This window comes from Crinia signifera, chromosome 7 (assembly GCF_055691185.1).
Source record: "Crinia signifera chromosome 7, ASM5569118v1, whole genome shotgun sequence".
In the NCBI taxonomy this organism is placed as follows: domain Eukaryota; kingdom Metazoa; phylum Chordata; class Amphibia; order Anura; family Myobatrachidae; genus Crinia; species Crinia signifera.
This window is the reverse complement of record NC_139223.1, coordinates 104,511,832-104,535,105: the sequence shown is the minus strand read 5'-3', so window position 1 is coordinate 104,535,105 and position 23,274 is coordinate 104,511,832. Positions and strand designations below refer to the sequence as shown.

The following is a 23,274-nucleotide window of genomic DNA, read 5'->3' as shown; positions in this document are numbered from 1 at the left end:
CGCTAAAAAATGGGGAGGTAAATATATTAGGAGGTTTAAAAATAAAGGACTTATCTTAATGGAGGAGTCAGCAGGCAGTACCCAACGCGTTTCGTCTAGGAGACTTCTTCAAGGGGTGAGGGAGAGATGTGTCTGGGGCTCTATTTATACCCAGTATGCCTAATGCACATGGTTATGAGGTCACATCCTGTGGGATGTGTCCTCCGTTTTTACCTTCAAGGTTTTATACATATTTATCCTCTATTGATAAAATGGTTAAGGGGCTTAGTGTTAGCTGACTCTTATTACTAAAAAAACACAGGAAAAACACCATTAGGAGATGAGAAAACAATACATTTATGAGCAGGGGATGCGCGTCCCCACTTCCGGTTGGCGGACGTCACTTCCGCCCCGCTTCCTGTATACGTGTAGTTCAGTTAGATAGGACGACTTCCGCCCTTCCTAGGCGGAAGTATCGCGTTGCCACACTTCCGTTTTGTAGCGCTTTGCGGGGGTTGGCTGTGGCGGCTGTCCATCATGTTCAGGATTGTGATTTCAGGCTGTCTTGGCTCTAGCATGATTTTTGACTCTGTTCGGCGGCCATTTTGCCTGGGACCTTTGTGGACTTTTGTATTGAAAAACGGCCATCTTTGTGGATCTCAGTGCATAAATTGGAACTTGCTTGTGTTTTATTCATGGCGGTTTCGTGCGGAACATGGGGGTATAAAATACATTATATTAGTATTTGCACATTTGCATGTTTATACATGTTAATCACGTGACAATAATAATAAATATATATATACAGTGAATTTAAGAGATGTCAGATATAGCAGCAGTAATCAACTGGGATAAAAAATATATATATATATAAAAAAGTATATATATATATATATATATGTATATACTTTGGGATAAAAATAATTCTTGAGGTAGAGAGTTGTATATCAGTATAAAACGAACTAGCAGCATAATTTTTAGACATATAGTAGCAGCATAAAGTGCTTAAGTATTAGATGACCTTTTTATAAGGCAATGGTGACCTCTATATAGCAGTGCAAATAATAAAAAGAATAAGAAGGACAAGTTAAATACATGGATAGTGTATGTACTATAGTGATGAGACATATATAGGTGGTAAAATAATTTTTATTATTTGGTGTGAGTGACCTTGTGATTATATTTAGTGGTTACAATAAGTGTCTATATAAGACTTTTGCTAACATATATTGGCGATAGGTGGTTAGGTGATAGGTGACAGACAGATAGATGAAGCTTGTAGAAGATAAATGAGAGGGTGAACGTGTCCAAGGGTGTGTGAACTGAGCTTTGGTATTTTTTGGTATTTTTTGAGGTTGTCCTTTTCACGAGGTTGTTTGCGTTTTTCATTACAGAACCTGTTCTTCTCAGGTAGTCTCCTGTCCCGATACTGGACAGGCCCAAACACTGCTTGGCTGCCAAGATCGGACGAGATTGGGCATTGCCAGTGTGGTATGACTGTAATGTTTTTCTCTTCTTCCTCTCGGACCTGAATACCTCTCGGACCCGAGTACCTATTTGCTCAGAAAGTGTGTATGAGAAAAGGGATACAAGGAGACGTAAGAAGAAAAAAGCAGAAAGATTAAGGGGGAGGGGGTGAGGGGGGGGTGGTGGGTGAGGGGGTGCATTTATGTGGGAAAACACAGGGGGATAAGGTTCCTCTCGCAGGAGGGTTACAGGACCTTTACAGGAACGGAGCGATTTCATATCCCTCATTTAAACCACTCGGATGTAGTGTCTGGAGCTGGAATATCCAATACATTTCCCTTTGGGACAGTTTTTTCGCAAGGTCGCCTCCTCTTTCTCCCAGCTGGACATGTTCAATGGCTTTAAATGTCATATCTTCTGGATTTGATTTGTGGGTTGTTAGGAAATGTCTAGGGACTGCATGATTTTCCACTTTGTTTTTGATGCTTCTTACGTGCTCTTGAATCCTAATTTTCAGTGGGCGCTTGGTCTTGCCTACATACTTCTTTCCACACGTGCATTCTAGTAGATAGATGACAGAGGTGGAGTTGCAATTCATGAAGTCCTTTATCTGGAACTCGTTGTTATCCCCGGTATCTGTAAAATGTTTCCTGTTTGGGTGGAGGTACTTGCAGATGACACATTTCCCACATTTATAGGATCCCTTACATTTGGGTAATTTTGTGGAGGGTTTAGATGTTTTGAGCATGCTTGGTGCTAGTAGGTCCTTCAGGTTTTTTGACTTCCTGTAAACGATGTCAGGTTTTGGGGGTAGGATCTCTTTCAGGATTGGGTCCATCAGTAGGATCCCCCAGTGATTTTGTATAGATTTTTTTATCGTGTTTTCGTGTCTATTATATGTAGTGATGAATGCTACCGATTCTTTCTTGTCCTCTTTCTTTGTTTTATACGTTAGTAGTGATGTACGATTCGTGTTTCTTGTTTTTTCTGCTGCTTTCTCGATGAGGCCCGCTGGGTATTCTTTTTCCGTGAATCTCTGGCCATACAGGGTAAGTTGTTCTTCCAGGTCTTCCTGTTTGCTACAGTTGCGTTTAATCCTGTGGAATTGAGAATATGGGATGTTTTCTTTCCATCTTTTAAGATGATTGCTTTTGTGGTGTAGGTAGCTGTTTTTATCCACACTTTTGACAAAGTTCTTTGTTATCACTTTATTGTTCTCGTGTGTCAGGATCAGGTCAAGGAATTCTATGGATTCCTGCTGTATGTTGGAGGTGAACTTGAGGTTCATATCATTTTTGTCCAGGTCTTTAAAAAATTCTTGGAATTGTGAGTTCGTTCCATCCCAGATGATTAAAATATCGTCTATATAACGTTTATATAATATTATGGCACTCTTAAAAACAAGGTTATTGTAGATATAAAAGTTTTCCCAGTGTCCCATAAAAAGATTTGCGAAACTGGGCGCAAATATAGTCCCCATTGCTGTTCCGCATTGCTGTAGGTAAAATTGATCTTGGAATTTAAAATAGTTATGGTGCAGGATAAAAAGCATTACATCGCAGATAAAATTCCTATGTTCTGGAGAAAGTGAGGCATCTTCTTCTAGGTATACTTTACAGGCTTCTACTCCTTTGTGGTGTTCGATACAAGTATATAATGACTGAACATCTATGGTTACCCATTTGTAGGTCTCCTTCCATTCGAAATCTTCCATCGTGTTCAGCACTGCTGTCGTATCTTTTAGATATGAGGGTAAGCATTTCACATATTTATTCAGAAAAATATCCACATACTGGGACAGGTTGGAAGTCAAGGAGTCTATACCTGCCACAATTGGTCTTCCGGGTGGATTAGTCAAACACTTGTGGACCTTCGGTAGAAAGTAGAAAATAGGGGTAATGGGGTCTGATCTTAATAAATATTGATATTCATCTTTTGTTAAAATGTTGGTTCTAAGGCCTTGTAGCAGAAGACTACGTAGTTCCTCAATGTATGTATCTTTTGGATCAGTCATGAGTTTACTGTACGAGTTTTCATCTGCCAGGAGCCTTTCTGCTTCTTTTACATAGGCTTCTCTGTCCATAAGGACCATACCCCCCCCTTTATCAGCAGGTTTTAATACCAGGTCTTTGTTTTTCTGTAATTTCTTCAGTGCTTCCCTTTCAGAGTTGGTTAGATTTTTAGTTTTTATTGGTGCTTGTTCTGTGTCGCATAGATCCTTCTTTACCAGGTCATAGAAGATGTTAATGTTGGACCCCTTTGATTCTATTGGGTAATATTTAGATGTAGGTTTCAGACCTGATTTGGATCTGCTCTCAAAATTTGATGTTATAGCGTCATCTTTTCTCAAGAAGTGCCTCTTCAAAGTGAGTTTACGGATGAACTTGTTTAGGTCGATATATGTCTCAAACCTGTTCATACTGCTTGTGGGTGCAAAGGAAAGTCCCTTTCCCAGGAGAGAAACTTCTGGGGCTGTGAGTACGTGTTTTGACAGGTTAAAGATGCCTTTGTTGGTAGCCATATTTGCGATGTCTTGCTTCGTTATGCCGCTCTTTTTTTGGGATCTCTGCTGGATTTGATTTGATTGTGGGTTGTTAGGAAATGTCTAGGGACTGCATGATTTTCCACTTTGTTTTTGATGCTTCTTACGTGCTCTTGAATCCTAATTTTCAGTGGGCGCTTGGTCTTGCCTACATACTTCTTTCCACACGTGCATTCTAGTAGATAGATGACAGAGGTGGAGTTGCAATTCATGAAGTCCTTTATCTGGAACTCGTTGTTATCCCCGGTATCTGTAAAATGTTTCCTGTTTGGGTGGAGGTACTTGCAGATGACACATTTCCCACATTTATAGGATCCCTTACATTTGGGTAATTTTGTGGAGGGTTTAGATGTTTTGAGCATGCTTGGTGCTAGTAGGTCCTTCAGGTTTTTTGACTTCCTGTAAACGATGTCAGGTTTTGGGGGTAGGATCTCTTTCAGGATTGGGTCCATCAGTAGGATCCCCCAGTGATTTTGTATAGATTTTTTTATCGTGTTTTCGTGTCTATTATATGTAGTGATGAATGCTACCGATTCTTTCTTGTCCTCTTTCTTTGTTTTATACGTTAGTAGTGATGTACGATTCGTGTTTCTTGTTTTTTCTGCTGCTTTCTCGATGAGGCCCGCTGGGTATTCTTTTTCCGTGAATCTCTGGCCATACAGGGTAAGTTGTTCTTCCAGGTCTTCCTGTTTGCTACAGTTGCGTTTAATCCTGTGGAATTGAGAATATGGGATGTTTTCTTTCCATCTTTTAAGATGATTGCTTTTGTGGTGTAGGTAGCTGTTTTTATCCACACTTTTGACAAAGTTCTTTGTTATCACTTTATTGTTCTCGTGTGTCAGGATCAGGTCAAGGAATTCTATGGATTCCTGCTGTATGTTGGAGGTGAACTTGAGGTGAACTTGAGGTTCATATCATTTTTGTCCAGGTCTTTAAAAAATTCTTGGAATTGTGAGTTCGTTCCATCCCAGATGATTAAAATATCGTCTATATAACGTTTAGGACCACCAACAGATTTACAGCTCTACAAAGACTAAGATCGAATGGAGAACAAGAACAGTCCACCGCACCATCGGCTTCTTTTTTGTCCCAGAGCACAGGAACAAGAAGGAAGGAAGACTGGAGAGTGGTCTTGGAAGAAAATGTAAAACAAGCCTCCCCCCTAAAAAGAAGATTACCAGACGAAGAGGAAAACGGGGAAGCGGGAGGCAGAGATCCCAAAAAAAGAGCGGCATAACGAAGCAAGACATCGCAAATATGGCTACCAACAAAGGCATCTTTAACCTGTCAAAACACGTACTCACAGCCCCAGAAGTTTCTCTCCTGGGAAAGGGACTTTCCTTTGCACCCACAAGCAGTATGAACAGGTTTGAGACATATATCGACCTAAACAAGTTCATCCGTAAACTCACTTTGAAGAGGCACTTCTTGAGAAAAGATGACGCTATAACATCAAATTTTGAGAGCAGATCCAAATCAGGTCTGAAACCTACATCTAAATATTACCCAATAGAATCAAAGGGGTCCAACATTAACATCTTCTATGACCTGGTAAAGAAGGATCTATGCGACACAGAACAAGCACCAATAAAAACTAAAAATCTAACCAACTCTGAAAGGGAAGCACTGAAGAAATTACAGAAAAACAAAGACCTGGTATTAATACCTGCTGATAAAGGGGGGGGGTATGGTCCTTATGGACAGAGAAGCCTATGTAAAAGAAGCAGAAAGGCTCCTGGCAGATGAAAACTCGTACAGTAAACTCATGACTGATCCAAAAGATACATACATTGAGGAACTACATAGTCTTCTGCTACAAGGCCTTAGAACCAACATTTTAACAAAAGATGAATATCAATATTTATTAAGATCAGACCCCATTACCCCTATTTTCTACTTTCTACCGAAGGTCCACAAGTGTTTGACTAATCCACCCGGAAGACCAATTGTGGCAGGTATAGACTCCTTGACTTCCAACCTGTCCCAGTATGTGGATATTTTTCTGAATAAATATGTGAAATGCTTACCCTCATATCTAAAAGATACGACAGCAGTGCTGAACACGATGGAAGATTTCGAATGGAAGGAGACCTACAAATGGGTAACCATAGATGTTCAGTCATTATATACTTGTATCGAACACCACAAAGGAGTAGAAGCCTGTAAAGTATACCTAGAAGAAGATGCCTCACTTTCTCCAGAACATAGGAATTTTATCTGCGATGTAATGCTTTTTATCCTGCACCATAACTATTTTAAATTCCAAGATCAATTTTACCTACAGCAATGCGGAACAGCAATGGGGACTATATTTGCGCCCAGTTTCGCAAATCTTTTTATGGGACACTGGGAAAACTTTTATATCTACAATAACCTTGTTTTTAAGAGTGCCATAATATTATATAAACGTTATATAGACGATATTTTAATCATCTGGGATGGAACGAACTCACAATTCCAAGAATTTTTTAAAGACCTGGACAAAAATGATATGAACCTCAAGTTCACCTCCAACATACAGCAGGAATCCATAGAATTCCTTGACCTGATCCTGACACACGAGAACAATAAAGTGATAACAAAGAACTTTGTCAAAAGTGTGGATAAAAACAGCTACCTACACCACAAAAGCAATCATCTTAAAAGATGGAAAGAAAACATCCCATATTCTCAATTCCACAGGATTAAACGCAACTGTAGCAAACAGGAAGACCTGGAAGAACAACTTACCCTGTATGGCCAGAGATTCACGGAAAAAGAATACCCAGCGGGCCTCATCGAGAAAGCAGCAGAAAAAACAAGAAACACGAATCGTACATCACTACTAACGTATAAAACAAAGAAAGAGGACAAGAAAGAATCGGTAGCATTCATCACTACATATAATAGACACGAAAACACGATAAAAAAATCTATACAAAATCACTGGGGGATCCTACTGATGGACCCAATCCTGAAAGAGATCCTACCCCCAAAACCTGACATCGTTTACAGGAAGTCAAAAAACCTGAAGGACCTACTAGCACCAAGCATGCTCAAAACATCTAAACCCTCCACAAAATTACCCAAATGTAAGGGATCCTATAAATGTGGGAAATGTGTCATCTGCAAGTACCTCCACCCAAACAGGAAACATTTTACAGATACCGGGGATAACAACGAGTTCCAGATAAAGGACTTCATGAATTGCAACTCCACCTCTGTCATCTATCTACTAGAATGCACGTGTGGAAAGAAGTATGTAGGCAAGACCAAGCGCCCACTGAAAATTAGGATTCAAGAGCACGTAAGAAGCATCAAAAACAAAGTGGAAAATCATGCAGTCCCTAGACATTTCCTAACAACCCACAAATCAAATCCAGAAGATATGACATTTAAAGCCATTGAACATGTCCAGCTGGGAGAAAGAGGAGGCGACCTTGCGAAAAAACTGTCCCAAAGGGAAATGTATTGGATATTCCAGCTCCAGACACTACATCCGAGTGGTTTAAATGAGGGATATGAAATCGCTCCGTTCCTGTAAAGGTCCTGTAACCCTCCTGCGAGAGGAACCTTATCCCCCTGTGTTTTCCCACATAAATGCACCCCCTCACCCACCACCCCCCCCCCCTCACCCCCTCCCCCTTAATCTTTCTGCTTTTTTCTTCTTACGTCTCCTTGTATCCCTTTTCTCATACACACTTTCTGAGCAAATAGGTACTCGGGTCCGAGAGGTATTCAGGTCCGAGAGGAAGAAGAGAAAAACATTACAGTCATACCACACTGGCAATGCCCAATCTCGTCCGATCTTGGCAGCCAAGCAGTGTTTGGGCCTGTCCAGTATCGGGACAGGAGACTACCTGAGAAGAACAGGTTCTGTAATGAAAAACGCAAACAACCTCGTGAAAAGGACAACCTCAAAAAATACCAAAAAATACCAAAGCTCAGTTCACACACCCTTGGACACGTTCACCCTCTCATTTATCTTCTACAAGCTTCATCTATCTGTCTGTCACCTATCACCTAACCACCTATCGCCAATATATGTTAGCAAAAGTCTTATATAGACACTTATTGTAACCACTAAATATAATCACAAGGTCACTCACACCAAATAATAAAAATTATTTTACCACCTATATATGTCTCATCACTATAGTACATACACTATCCATGTATTTAACTTGTCCTTCTTATTCTTTTTATTATTTGCACTGCTATATAGAGGTCACCATTGCCTTATAAAAAGGTCATCTAATACTTAAGCACTTTATGCTGCTACTATATGTCTAAAAATTATGCTGCTAGTTCGTTTTATACTGATATACAACTCTCTACCTCAAGAATTATTTTTATCCCAAAGTATATACATATATATATATATATATACTTTTTTATATATATATATTTTTTATCCCAGTTGATTACTGCTGCTATATCTGACATCTCTTAAATTCACTGTATATATATATTTATTATTATTGTCACGTGATTAACATGTATAAACATGCAAATGTGCAAATACTAATATAATGTATTTTATACCCCCATGTTCCGCACGAAACCGCCATGAATAAAACACAAGCAAGTTCCAATTTATGCACTGAGATCCACAAAGATGGCCGTTTTTCAATACAAAAGTCCACAAAGGTCCCAGGCAAAATGGCCGCCGAACAGAGTCAAAAATCATGCTAGAGCCAAGACAGCCTGAAATCACAATCCTGAACATGATGGACAGCCGCCACAGCCAACCCCCGCAAAGCGCTACAAAACGGAAGTGTGGCAACGCGATACTTCCGCCTAGGAAGGGCGGAAGTCGTCCTATCTAACTGAACTACACGTATACAGGAAGCGGGGCGGAAGTGACGTCCGCCAACCGGAAGTGGGGACGCGCATCCCCTGCTCATAAATGTATTGTTTTCTCATCTCCTAATGGTGTTTTTCCTGTGTTTTTTTAGTAATAAGAGTCAGCTAACACTAAGCCCCTTAACCATTTTATCAATAGAGGATAAATATGTATAAAACCTTGAAGGTAAAAACGGAGGACACATCCCACAGGATGTGACCTCATAACCATGTGCATTAGGCATACTGGGTATAAATAGAGCCCCAGACACATCTCTCCCTCACCCCTTGAAGAAGTCTCCTAGACGAAACGCGTTGGGTACTGCCTGCTGACTCCTCCATTAAGATAAGTCCTTTATTTTTAAACCTCCTAATATATTTACCTCCCCATTTTTTAGCGACATCATATGTAGGCCTTTTTTTAAAAATATTTCGCATTTTTTACTTGTAAACATGTTTTTTCTATATTAATTGTATTTTTGTCTGTTCTCCATTTTTAGTGCTATTGTGCACTTTTTTATGTTAAATAAAACTTTTTTATTATAAAAAGCTTTCTGTGTACTATACAGGTATTTATTGTCGCTTACCTCTATCCAAACCATTGCAATATATATATATACCTCCAATTTCTTCCCGGGACCCCGGCCTCACTTAGGAAAGTCCCATGTGCGCCAATTTCTATCCATAAAGGAAAATTTCCAAAGAGCGCACTCACCATCATGTTAAAATACATTGCAGTGGTCGACATTTCGGGTCCCTGCACGACCCTTTTTCAAGACCTCCAAACAGTCCTATTCCCTGCTGTCAATGGTAACTGGACCCCCCGGGTCGCCCTTAAATACCAGGCAGCACGCCCATAATCTTAATTACATAACAAATCAAAGTTAAGCACATCGATCACAACACAGTACACTATTATAGTCATTGTTCATACCTGATGTCATCAGTTTCCACACGCCATAGCCGGCATTGCCATAGTGGCGTGCGTGCCAGAGACCGGAACAGATGCTTCCAGCCCTGTGTGTCACCCCACCATCTCTGTTCCTGTGTCACCCTTCCATCTGTCCCTGTGTCACCCCGCCATATCTATCCCTGTGTCACCCCACCATCTCTGTCCCTTCCTCACCCCTCCATCTCTGTCCCTGCACCCCAGCCCTCACTGTCAGTGTCTCTGTGTCCTCCTTTTCCCTGAGTCACTATCCCTGCATCCCAGCCTTGCCCAGCCATCTCTGTCCCTGCATCACCCGGCCGTCTCTGTCCCTGCGCCACCTGGTCATCTCTGTTCCTGCGTCACCTGGCCGTCTCTGTCCCTGCATCCCTGCCATGTAGCATAACGTGAATTTTGGTTTAATCCTGGTACCATGATGTGATTTTGGCTAAATCCATGTGACATAATGTGAATTTTGGCTAAATCTGGGTGGTATAATGTGAATTTTGGCAATTTTTTGAGAATTGTTGCTCATTCTGTGTCATAAAACGTGAATGTTGGCTCATTCCATGTGGCATAATGTTTAAAGGGCAAGTATTAAGGGGGTCTACTATTGTGTTGCATAATGTGTATAAGGGGTATATGGCATGGTACACTACACTCAAGGACACGCCCCCTTTTGAGTGGCCAAGCCCACTTTTTCTGGAGCGTGTGCACCTTCGGGGTGCACATAAATGCGGCCTTATGCTTCCATACTCCCACTTCAAAATTTCCACTTTGAGCACTGGGTGGTATCATCTGCTAGAGGGCGCCAACAAAAATTTGCCTAGGGCATCAAATTGGATAAGGCCAGCTCTGGACCTCGTTCACCACCACCGAGAGGGTGGCCGTCTGGAGGTCAAATGTGCAGGCAGTTCTGACTTCCAGATCACAATGGATGTCAGACAAATGCAATTTGGGCTGATTTTACCCATTTCTCTGTCCGATCCATCAGAATTGGGTGAAATCAGCCCAAATTGCTTAAGTGTAGTGGGCCTTTAGTCTATTGTTTGGTAGGTTTGTCTGTTGATTTAGTTTTTTTGGACAATTGGTTTGTTTCTTGGTTTATCTTCAAGCCGGCCAATAGAATTTTGTGTTTTCATTTCCTTTTTATTCTCAGTGTTTGGTTTTGATTGCAAATTAATGTTTCTACCATTTAGTATTGCATTTAGTACATTTCTGATTTGCAGAACTGATGGAAACCCCCCTGAAGCACACACATAATCTAAGTTTAAGAAATATTCTCCATCAGATCAGACATAGGCCCTTATTCTGATCGGTGCGTACTTTTCCGAATTCTTTCGGATGGCATTTTTTAGCCGTCTGCGCATGCGTGGAGAACGCGACGCGCATGTGCCACGCACGGTCTCCGTACTTGTTCTCATTAATACCGTACAGAAATGTGCACCGCAATCACTCGGGCAATATGGGTGTGTTATGGGCGTCATGCGGAATGACACAGGGGCGTAGTTTCAAAGTGGGCTAAACTGGGCGGAAACATGGGCGGACACGGGGGAGTACACATATTTTGGTAGGCGTGCATTCGGACAGCACGCCGAATGCACGCGAACAAAAAGGGTAGAAATGTGCGGTGTCCAAAAGGCTACTATTGCTTTGCGGACACCACTCGGTCATGCGCTAGGCAATCGGAACGCCTAATCAGGACGGACGCACCTCAACCAATGTCACCTGAACCCAATACAATCACATACTTTACCCATTACTTGTTAATTACACGCTTCTCACTGCTACAATTGGAAGCATTGCAGCTTAAAGGGAACATTACATGCTGCACTTGTCACACACTTTTACACTGCAAATAATCAACACAACTTAATATTAATAATACTAATACACATGGCACTTCTGCATGTATCAATGAATACAGACATTTGTGGGGCCAAAATAACATTTATTAAAGAAACTTTGGCAAAAATTTCAAAAACATCACAAAACAAATGGTACCATAACAGGACATACATAAGGGTTAATGTGTGTCATGAATGTAGTAGGAATGTGGGTCAGTATAGATCAGCATTTAATTGATTGAAATTGATAACAATCCCTTTTTCAGGAGGTTGCCTAATTGCCTAAGTGGGTCATGTGATCGCTGTGTGTACTCAGTACAAAAGTGTTGGATTGAGCGTAAATACTCCGCATCGGGGCGTACGGACAGCTTCCCGTACGTTCTGACGCGGTAAGACTGTGCTTGTGCGGGAAGACCGTGCAAGAATCTGTACGTTTCCACCGCACACGCACGGTTTGTATGTCGTCCGTACACACGCCCTGTTCTTAAAGAGTGAGTCCGTCCGAATGCGGAGGACACGTGGGCGTTTCTACGGACGATGCCCACACGCCGTCGCACAGCGTGGCGTGCGGACCGCACCGTAAGAATTCGGGAATATCCGCACCGATCAGAATAAGGGCCATAGTAACCTGCTGAATATAAGCATGTTACTAAACAGAGAAAAATAGGTACTTCTTTACTTTCACGGCGCCACTAGATTAGGACAGATAGGATATCGCGGTCATCGCGGGCATTGAATGCACTAAAAAATCGGGTGCGACGCGATGCCCGCGATTTCCCATAGGGACCAATGTTAAATTTCTCAATGGACACGATTTTCTGTTCAATGCCTCAATTGACACGATTTTTCCATAGGAAACAATGTTAAATGGCCCACAGAGGCCAAATAGGCACCCTCAAGTTGTTAACGCCACCCCACGATCAACGTCAACCCGAAGCGTGGCGAGCGCAGCGAGCCCACGAGGGGCGGCAGTACGCGTCCTCCGACCTTTTCATGCCCTACTATCCACTAGGGCGTGGAGTGAGAATAGAATAGTGTGGCGAGCTTCGGGTTGACGTTGACGTTGATCGTGGGGTGGCGTTAACAATTGTGGGGGCCATTTCACACTTGAGGGTGCCTATTTGGCCTCTGTGGGCCATTTAACATTGTTTCCTATGGAAAAATCGTGTCAATTGAGGCATTGAACAGAAAATCGTGTCCATTGAGAAATTTAACATTGGTCCCTATGGGAAATCGCGGGCATCGCGTCGCACCCGATTTTTTAGTGCATTCAATGCCCGCGATGACCGCGATTTCTAGTGTAAGTAAAGAAGTACCGAAAAATAATCTTAAACTGTGTACACATGGGGGCGATATATTGGTCAGTGTCGCCTTTTCATCAGCGACCAGAGATAGTCGCTGATTAAAGGGAACCTCTGCCAGGGGAGCCGCAGAGGGAATCAGCTGGTCCCAAGAGTAAGCTCCTGCGACCAGTGATCATAAGTGGTCTAAAAACGGGAGCGTGCACCCGGTGATTTATTGCCGGTGCACACTCCAATCGCTGGCAATATGGTCGCTCAGCGACCATATTGCCAGAGATAAATGTCCGTGTGTACGCACCTTTAGAAGGATTTCCCATTATTGTTGAGTGAAGACAGAAGAGCCCAGCATGCCTCTCACAGTGCAGGAGATGTGGTGTATACAGTATGTAGAAATATACCCTGATGCAGGGACGGCTCCCCCAGCACTTGAGCAGGAAGAGGTGTGCCCCCATCTGGCCCCAGCCGGGGCCAGGTGCCAGACCCCTGCACTGGAGTCAGTGTAGTGGGTGGTGTGGCTCCCCATCCAATCCGAGCTCCCAAAGGAGCGACCAATAGGAGGCAGCCGCGGTGGGTCAATCAGCTCCCGTCACGCTGCCCTCCGCCCCTCCCTCAGCATCTGACGTCAGACACCAGCGGAGGCTTCAAAAAGAGAAGTTTGGCGGTGGTGAGGAGAAGGAAGGAGTGCGGCAGACGGGACCAGCGCACACCGGGGTCAAGACTGCAGATCCCGGCGGCAGAGGAAGAAGCGCTGCAAACAAAATAACTCACCCAAATCTAACTCTCTCTGCACATGTTACATCTGCCCTCCTTGCAGTCCACGTGGTTTTGGCCATTTGAGAAGGAATTTGCATTTGCTAGTGAACCAGAATAAGGGCCAGGGTGTGCTAGTTGGAAGGATCACAGCAAAAATAGCTTACCTTTTATCTTTTAAGCTTTGAGAATTGGGACCCTGCCATGCTTATTCCTGATAAGGGGAGTGGCCTTGCGTAAAAGGGGGCCAAAATGTCCCACGGTCATAAAACCACGCCTCCATTTTGGCGCTGGGGGGCATGGCTAGTGCCCCTATCTCTCCATCTCCTGTGAGTAGATGCTATGCATAGTGTCTATTCACTGCTGTGACAAACTTTCCCCCATTCTGCAGGACACTGCCAGCCCCGGGAAATAGGGACAGTTGGGAGGTATGGTAAAATGAAAATAAAGGTGCTCCAGCTTTGGTTAGATACTGCAGCCACTGAGGATGCCTGCAGTCACATCAGTGGACATTTCACTAATGCTGTCTTGGAAATGGAGTATGAGCATGCATGATAAGACCTTAAAGATGGTGAACTATGTCTGTGAAAAGTCAGAGGAAACACTGATATTATCGTGTACTGTAGGCAGGGCCACCAAGTGTTAAGCCGGGCCCCAGTAAAATTGTTGAGGAGTGACTTAATAACGGGAGGTCTGTCCACCTCCAGCAGTTACACCATGCCACAAAATGTTTAAGTTGGTTGAAAAACACTCTAAAGTCGAGGGGGGGGGGGGGGGGTTGTTATTGCCCCCCCCTTCCCCAGCAGCAGCACACACCTACAGCAAGCTGTCACGCTCACGCTGAGCCTGCTGTCAGCACAGCACATGCCGTAGGTGTGTGCTGCTGGTGTGTGCTGCTGCCCGGGAGGGAAGGTATGGGGTGTCGGACCAGGGCCCCCGCCAGGCCCCTCCAGCAAGCCCAGGCCTGGGTAATTAGTACACACTCCCCAGCAGCTGGAAGGCATGCTGTTCCTTGTAGTACTATATTGGAGGATCTTCAGGTGAGTGGTCTCTCAATTTAGAAATACATAAATGTATTTATTTATTAACAGGTTCTTATGTATCTTGCTGGAAAGGAGCATGGCCACAAAACAGTACCCCCAATTCAAACTATACTAAACAGTAGTGCAACCTTTTTTTTTTTAATTCAATGATTTTTATTGAAGATTTATGGATTAGGTTACAACTACAACAAAGTTATAATAAAAAGAGTATGACAAAAAAAAAACAAGAAGAGAACGATGCACTCATGCTTGGGCATGGGGGGGGGGAATGAGGATGGGATGGGAGTTTGGAGTAAGGTTGTGGGGTGGAGTGGGGATTGGTAGGAGATGGGGGCGGGTGGTGGGGAGTAGTAGGGGGGATGGAAATGGGGTAGGGGTGGTGAGTGGGTGGGGGTAGAGGAGTGGGATGGGGTAGAGGAGGTGGTGGAGGTAGAGGAGGTGGTGGGGGTAGAGGAGTGGGAAGGGGCAGGGGAGGTGGTGCGGGTAGGGGAGTGGGAGGGGGTAGAGGAGTGGGAGGGGGCAGGGGAGTGGGTGGGTTGGGCCTCCTATGCTGCTGCTGCCTCCTCCTCTCTGGCACGGAAGTGTGCCCTGGCACGGGCTTCAATATTCATGTTGATGGTGTTAATTGTGAAGATTGCGGATCAGGAAAAGGGAGATAAAAAATACACTAATACACTAATAGAAATGCAACACACAAATGTATACACTACCCATATATACCCATACACACAGGCCCATATATATACACTACCCATATATACCCATATACACAGGCCCATATATACGCAATACTCATATAGGCCCATATAGACACTACCCATATAGGCCCAAATATACACAATACACATATACACCCATATACTCATGCACATATATACAAACATGTCTTTTAACTTTGCAAACAATCGCATACATATTTAAAAAAAAAATACTTACAGCGGCTGATGTACCCGTGAATGCTGCAGAGGAGCTCCGGCTGTCTCCTATGCAGGTCGGACCATCGGTGTTCCAATTGTCCGATGGTCCGACGTACCCCGCCCAGGCGAGGATTCTGCACCCGGCGCTTCTCCATATTGGTCACATACAGCAGCTCCCTGGAGCTAAAGGGTGCAGCTCTTTTGGTAGTCATATTGGCAATGGTGCAGCACATAATTGCAGGTGCATATATAAGTGTTGCTGCTCACTTGTAAATTTTAATGCACATGATACCTTTGTGAAAAGCATTGTTTGTTACATTTCTATGGGTAATTTAAGAAATAAATCTTAAAACATAATTACAAAAGCAGAGGTCATTCAAATTCACATACAATTTATCTGAGGATTGACATGTGAACACATTTAGCCATCTAGCACATATTCTAACCAGAGGCGTAGGGAGGGCGGAGCCACCGGAGCTCCTGCTCCGGGCGCCGATTGGTGGAGTGGCGCCGCCGGCCCGCTCCCCCTCCGCAAATGATACTGCCGGTGCCCGAGGAGTTAATGGCGCCCGCTGCCGCTCGCACGGATGCAGCTGTTTTTTTTTTTAAAATGTATAGTGCTGCGGCAGCCGGCAGCGAGCTCCCAGCATAAAAACAGAGCTCTGTCCCCCACGTGTCCGTCTGCGGCAGCAGGAGGACGGGAGCTCCGTCCTTCCTCTGCCTAGCAGTGGAAGCTCCGCCCATCAGCCCGGCAGCTGCCATTCCGCCCGGCACCTCCGTCCACGGCCCTGCCTGCATGTGATCTAGGAAATACCTGCCAGCTTCGTCCACTACAGCAGCTAGGCCCCCTCTGCCCAGCACCTCAGTCCCACCCTCTGCTGACTCCAGGTAGCTCTGTCCCCTCTCTTCTTCCTCTGCCCCCGGCTGTGTGACATGCAGTGTAAGCTGCAGCACTGCCAACTGCCATCTGTTTACACTACTATCGAGGGGCATTATGTGTGTTGCTATGGGGGCATTATGCATGTGGCACAATGGGGGGATATTATGCATGTAGCAATACGGGGGGGAGGCATATGGGTGCATGTGTGTAGGTGGCACTATGGGGGCATATGTGTATGTGGCAATACTGAGGGGGCATTATGTATGTAGCACTACAGGGGCATTATGCATTTGACACTATGGGGGCATTATGCATGTGGCACTATGGGGGGGCATTATGCGTGTGGTACTAAGGGGGGCATTATGCATGTTGGTAGATTCTTTTACAGTGTCTTATATAGCGCAGCAGATTCTGTTACAGTGTCTTATATAGCGCAGCAGATTCCGTTACAGTGTCTTATATAGCGCAGCAGATTCCGTTACAGTGTCTTATATAGCGCAGCAGACTCCGTTATAGCGTCTTATATAGCGCAGCAGATTCCGTTACAGTGTCTTATATAGTGCAGCAGATTCCGTTACAGTGTCTTATATAGCGCAGCAGATTCCGTTACAGTGTCTTATATAGAGCAGCAGATTCCGTTACAGTGTCTTTTATAGCGCAGCAGATTCCGTTACAGTGTCTTATATAGAGCAGCAGATTCCGTTACAGTGTCTTATATAGCGCAGCAGATTCTGTTACAGTGTCTTATATAGCGCAGCAGATTCCGTTACAGTGTCTTATATAGCGCAGCAGATTCCGTTACAGTGTCTTATATAGCGCAGCAGACTCCGTTATAGCGTCTTATATAGCGCAGCAGATTCCGTTACAGCGTCTTATATAGTGCAGCAGATTCCGTTACAGCGTCTTATATAGTGCAGCAGATTCCGTTAGTGTCTTATATAGCGCAGCAGACTCCGTTACAGCGTCTTATATAGCACAGCAGATTCCGTTACAGCGTCTTATATAGTGCAGCAGATTCTGCTACAGTGTCTTATATAGCGCAGCAGATTCTGTTACAGTGTCTTATATAGCGCAGTAGATTGCGTTACAGTGTGTTATATAGTGCAGCAGATTCCGTTACAGTGTCTTATATAGCGCAGCAGATTCCGTTACAGTGTCTTATATAGCGCAGCAGACTCCGTTATAGCGTCTTATATAGCGCAGCAGATTCCGTTACAGCGTCTTATATAGTGCAGCAGATTCTGTTACAGCGTCTTATATAGTGCAGCAGATTCCGTTACAGTGTCTTATATAGCGCAGCAGATTCCGTTACAGTGTCTTATATAGAGCAGCAGATTCCGTTACAGTGTCTTTTATAGCGCAGTAGATTCCGTTACAGTGTCTGGTACTTGTTTCCTAGCACGGCCACAATCGGGGGTAATCGTGTACCTTAACTTAAGGTACACGATTACCCCCGATGGACCCGATTTCCTTTGAAATCAGGTCCATTTAGCCGGCTAGGCACAATATCGGGGGCATCGCGTCGGTCGGGACCATTAACAATGGTCCCGACGCGACCGACACGATGCCCCAGATTTCCCCATAGGCTTCAATGTTAAAAAATATTTTAACATTGAAATCGTGTCGGGAAAGGTAAAATATCGGGGGCATCGCGTCGGTCGGGACCATTAACAATGGTCCCGACGCGATGCCCCCGATTTCCCCATAGGCTTCAATGTTAAAAAATATTTTAACATTGAAATCGTGTCGGGAAAGGTAAAATATCGGGGGCATCGCGTCGGTCGGGACCATTAACAATGGTCCCGACGCGATGCCCCCGATTTTTCCATAGGCTTCAATGTTAAAATATTTTTTAACATTGAAATCTTTAAAAAATGTGAAAAATGTGAAATGGGCCAATATGACCCATTTCACATTATAGATGTCCCCGTCGTCACCCCACGATAGACGCCAACCCGAAGCGTGGCGAGCGCAGCGAGCCCGCGAGGGGCGGCGGTGCGCGTCCTCCGACCTTTTCATTCCCCTACTATCCACGTCGGCGTGGAGTGAGAGTAGAATAGTGTGGCGAGCGCAGCGAGCCCCGCGAGGGGACGTGTATACCTGTGAAGTTATACGCGTCCCCTCGCGGGGCTCGCTGCGCTCGCCACGCTTCGGGCTCGGTGGCTCGCTGCGCTCGCCACACTATTCTATTCTCAACTCCACGCCGACGTGGATAGTAGGGGAATGAAAAGGTCGGAGGACGCGCAGCAGATTCTGTTACAGTGTCTTATATAGCGCAGCAGATTTCGTTACTGTGTCTTATATAGCGCAGCAGACTCCGTTACAGCGTCTTATATAGCGCAGCAGACTCCGTTATAGCGTCTTATATAGCGCAGCAGATTCCGTTACAGCGTCTTATATAGTGCAGCAGATTCTGTTACAGCGTCTTATATAGTGCAGCAGATTCCGTTACAGTGTCTTATATAGCGCAGCAGATTCCGTTACAGTGTCTTATATAGAGCAGCAGATTCCGTTACAGCATCTTATATAGCGCAGCAGATTCCGTTACAGTGTCTTATATAGAGCAGCAGATTCCGTTACAGTGTCTTATATAGCGCAGCAGATTCTGTTACAGTGTCTTATATAGCGCAGCAGATTTCGTTACTGTGTCTTATATAGCGCAGCAGACTCCGTTACAGCGTCTTATATAGCGCAGCAGATTCCGTTACAGCGTCTTATATAGTGCAGCAGATTCCGTTACAGTGTCTAATATAGCGCAGCAGATTCCGTTATAGTGTCTTATATAGCGCAGCAGATTCCGTTACAGTGTCTTATATAGCGCAGTCAATTGCGTTACAGTGTGTTATATAGAGCAGCAGATTCCGTTACAGTGTCTTATATATTTCAAATGTAACATGCCAACACATGTTAGCCACGCCCCCAATTCATTACCGGGAGGAGGGAGGGGGCGCGAAATATGCCCTTGCTCCGGGCACCATGGCACCTAGCTACACCGCTGATTCTAACTAAACCTGTGTGTATGTGTAGGTGCAAGCACAGGTGCGTTCATACAGCGTAAAATTATGCTGTTTTTTCGGCGGGAGTTTTCCCTATATATATAGCTAGGCAGATGCAATGTAGTTTTGCTGCAAACATGTTTGAGTCTAATGATTCTGCTGCGGAAGATGCCCTACTGCGTGCAAAACTGGAGTCCATGACAGAGGCTATCGTGAGCAGGGAAGCGGAGCGGAGGAGGAGCAGAGCGAGAAACAGCCAACAGTCAGAGCAAGGGTCAACCACTCAAGCAGACCCTGGGCAAAGTGCAGAGCCAGAAGCAGGTCCAAGAAACCAGGCAGAACAAGATGTGCCATTGTTTGAAACATGTGAGACCCAGCAGGTGCATGGTGAGGTGACTGGTCTCACCAGGAAACGGCCTGCATCATCTAGGAAGCGTGCTGCCAGGATCCCAGCAAAAAAAGCCAAAAACCCTGCATTTCAGGAGGCCGAATTAAAGATTTTGGTCCCCCCGAGCACAGGAATGCATAGATTTAGCTCCCAGGAAGCTGGTCCCCTCTGCGAAGTTCAAGATTTGGGAACAAATCACAGAGGAAGTCAATAAGGTGTCAACAGTGGTGAGGGATTTGGCGGTGGTGAAGAAATAAGGAATTTGGTACTCACCGATAATTCCCTTTCTCCAAGGCAGCAGGGGACACTGCAGTCATCACATCACGTATGGGATAGAGTTGGTGTACTGGAGGAGTCGGCACTTTAAGAAAGTTTAGATGTGGCTGCCTCCTCCCCCCTCTATCCCCACAAGACCTCAGTCTCAGAAAAACTGTCAGAGAGAGGAAGGTAATAGGGCAGAAAGCCGAAATAAGGAGGAGAATGCTATTAACTAGAAATAGTAACATAGGTTAGCCAACAAGCAAACAGAAAGATTATATTAACCCCTTCCTGACAGAGCCAGTTTTTGCGTTCCTGACAGAGCCCTTTTTTTCAAATCTGACATGTATCACTTAAGTGGGGATAACTTTTTTTTGCTTTTACTTATCCCAGTGATTTTGAGATTGATTTTTCGTGACACATTGTACTTCAAACTAGTGGTAAATTTGGGTCGATACAGTCTGTGTTTTTTTGTGAAAAATACCAAAATGTCGTAAAAAAATGGAAAATTTAGCAATTTGCAAAATGTTAAATTTTCTGCTTGTGAGACAAATAATCATACCACTCAAAATAGTTAATAACTAACATAGACCATATGTCTACTTTATGTTTCCATCATTATTTCAACTTCCTTTTCATTTTTTTGGACACTAGGAGGCTTACAATATGAATAGCAAATTCTCAAATTTTCAAGAAAATTTCAAACACTGATTTTTTTAGGGACCAGTTCAGTTCTGATGTGACTTTGAGGGACTTGTATGTGAGACACCCCCATAAATGATACCATTTCAAAAACTGCACCCCTCACAGTATTCAAAACAGCATTTTGGAAGTTTGTTAACCCTTTAGGTGTTTCACAGGAATTAAAACAAAGTGTAGGTGAAATTTCAAAATTTCATTTTTTTTGCAGATTTGCAATTTTAATACATTTTTCTAAGGAACACAGTACATTTTACTAGAGAAATGTGACTAAAAATTGATTCCCCCAATTCTTTTGTTTTCATAAATATCCTATATGTGGCCCTAGTGTGCACGTTGACCAAACCACAGGCTTCATAATAGAAGGAGCACCTACTTGATTTTGGAGCCTCCTTTTTATGAGATTATTTTTTAGGCACCATGTAGGTTTCTAGGCACCATAAGATGCTAAAATTTAGGAACCCCCCCACAAGTGACCCCATTTTGCAAACTACACCCCTCAGGGAATTCATCTAGGGGTATAGTGTACATTTCAAACCCCCAGGGGTTTCACCAATTTTGATACAACTGGGCAGTGAAAATGAAAAATTACATTTTTTTACACAAAAATGCAGTTCTGGCTCAAAATTTTTCATTTTCAGAAGGTATGAAGGAGAAAAAGCACCCCAAAATCTGTGCCCCAATTTCTCCCGAGTACGGCAATGCCTCACATGTGACCAAAAAATACCATTTGGGTGCATGGCAGGACTCAGAAAGGAAGGAGTGATTTTTGGATTTTGCAGCTCAGATTCTGGTGGAATGTTGGTGGGTGCTATGTTGCATTAGCAAGACCCCCCAAGCACCAATACAGTGGAACCCCCCCACAAGTGACCCCATTTTGCAAACTACACCCCTCAGGGAATTCATCTAGGGGTATAGTGTACATTTCAAACCCCCAGGGGTTTCACCAATTTTGATACAACTGGGCAGTGAAAATGAAAAATTACATTTTTTTTACACAAAAATGCAGTTCTGGCTCAAAATTTTTAATTTTCAGAAGGTATGAAGGAGAAAAAGCACCCCAAAATCTGTGCCCCAATTTCTCCCGAGTACGGCAATGCCTCACATGTGACCAAAAAATACCATTTGAGTGCATGGCAGGACTCAGAAGGGAAGGAGTGATTTTTGGATTTTGCAGCTCAGATTCTGGTGGAATTTTGGTGGGTGCTATGTCGCATTAGCAAGACCCCCCAAGCACCAATACAGTGGAACCCCCCCCACAAGTGACCCCATTTTGCAAACTACACCCCTCAGGGAATTCATCTAGGGGTATAGTGTACATTTCAAACCCCCAGGGGTTTCACCAATTTTGATACAACTGGGCTGTGCAAATGCAAAATTACATTTTTTACACAAAAATGCAGTTCTGGCTCAAAATTTTTCATTTTTACAAGGAATGAAGGAGACAAAGCACCCCAAAATCTGTGCCCCAATTTCTCCCGAGTACGGCAATGCCTCACATGTGACCAAAAAATACCATTTGGGTGCATGGCAGGACTCAGAAGGGAAGGAGTGATTTTTGGATTTTGCAGCTCAGATTCTGGTGGAATTTTGGTGGGTGCTATGTCGCATTACCAAGACCCCCCAAGCACCAATACAGTGGAACCCCCCCACAAGTGACCCCATTTTGCAAACTACACCCCTCAGGGAATTCATCTAGGGGTATAGTGTACATTTCAAACCCCCAGGGGTTTTACCAATTTTGATACAACTGGGCAGTGAAAATGAAAAATTACATTTTTTTACACAAAAATGCAGTTCTGGCTCAAAATTTTTCATTTTCAGAAGGTATGAAGGAGAAAAACCACCCCAAAATCTGTGCCCCAATTTCTCCCGAGTACGGCAATGCCTCACATGTGACCAAAAAATACCATTTGGGTGCATGGCAGGACTCAGAAGGGAAGGAGTGATTTTTGGATTTTGCAGCTCAGATTCTGGTGGAATTTTGGTGGGTGCTATGTCGCATTACCAAGACCCCCCAAGCACCAATAAAGTGGAACCCCCCCCACAAGTGACCCCATTTTGCAAACTACACCCCTCAGGGAATTCATCTAGGGGTATAGTGTACATTTCAAACCCCCAGGGGTTTCACCAATTTTGATACAACTGGGCAGTGAAAATGAAAAATTACATTTTTTTACACAAAAATGCAGTTCTGGCTCAAAATTTTTCATTTTCAGAAGGTATGAAGGAGAAAAAGCACCCCAAAATCTGTGCCCCAATTTCTCCCGAGTACGGCAATGCCTCATGTGTGACCAAAAAGTGGCAGGACTCAGAAGGGAAGGAGTGATATTTGGATTTTGCAGCACAAATTCTGGTGGAATGTTGGTGGGTGCTATGTCACATTAGCAAGACCCCCAAAGCACCAATACAGTGGAACCACCCCACAAGTGACCCCATTTTGCAAACTACACCC

General features: G+C 44.0%; 2 pseudogenes; one reads left to right on the top strand and one right to left on the bottom strand.

Annotated features, from left to right (window-relative positions):
• Window positions 1–1,364: 1,364 nt before the first annotated feature.
• On the bottom strand, window positions 1,365–1,484 carry LOC146025255 (5S ribosomal RNA; annotated as a pseudogene).
• A 6,248-nt stretch (window positions 1,485–7,732) lies between these two features.
• On the top strand, window positions 7,733–7,852 carry LOC146025254 (5S ribosomal RNA; annotated as a pseudogene).
• Window positions 7,853–23,274: the final 15,422 nt, after the last annotated feature.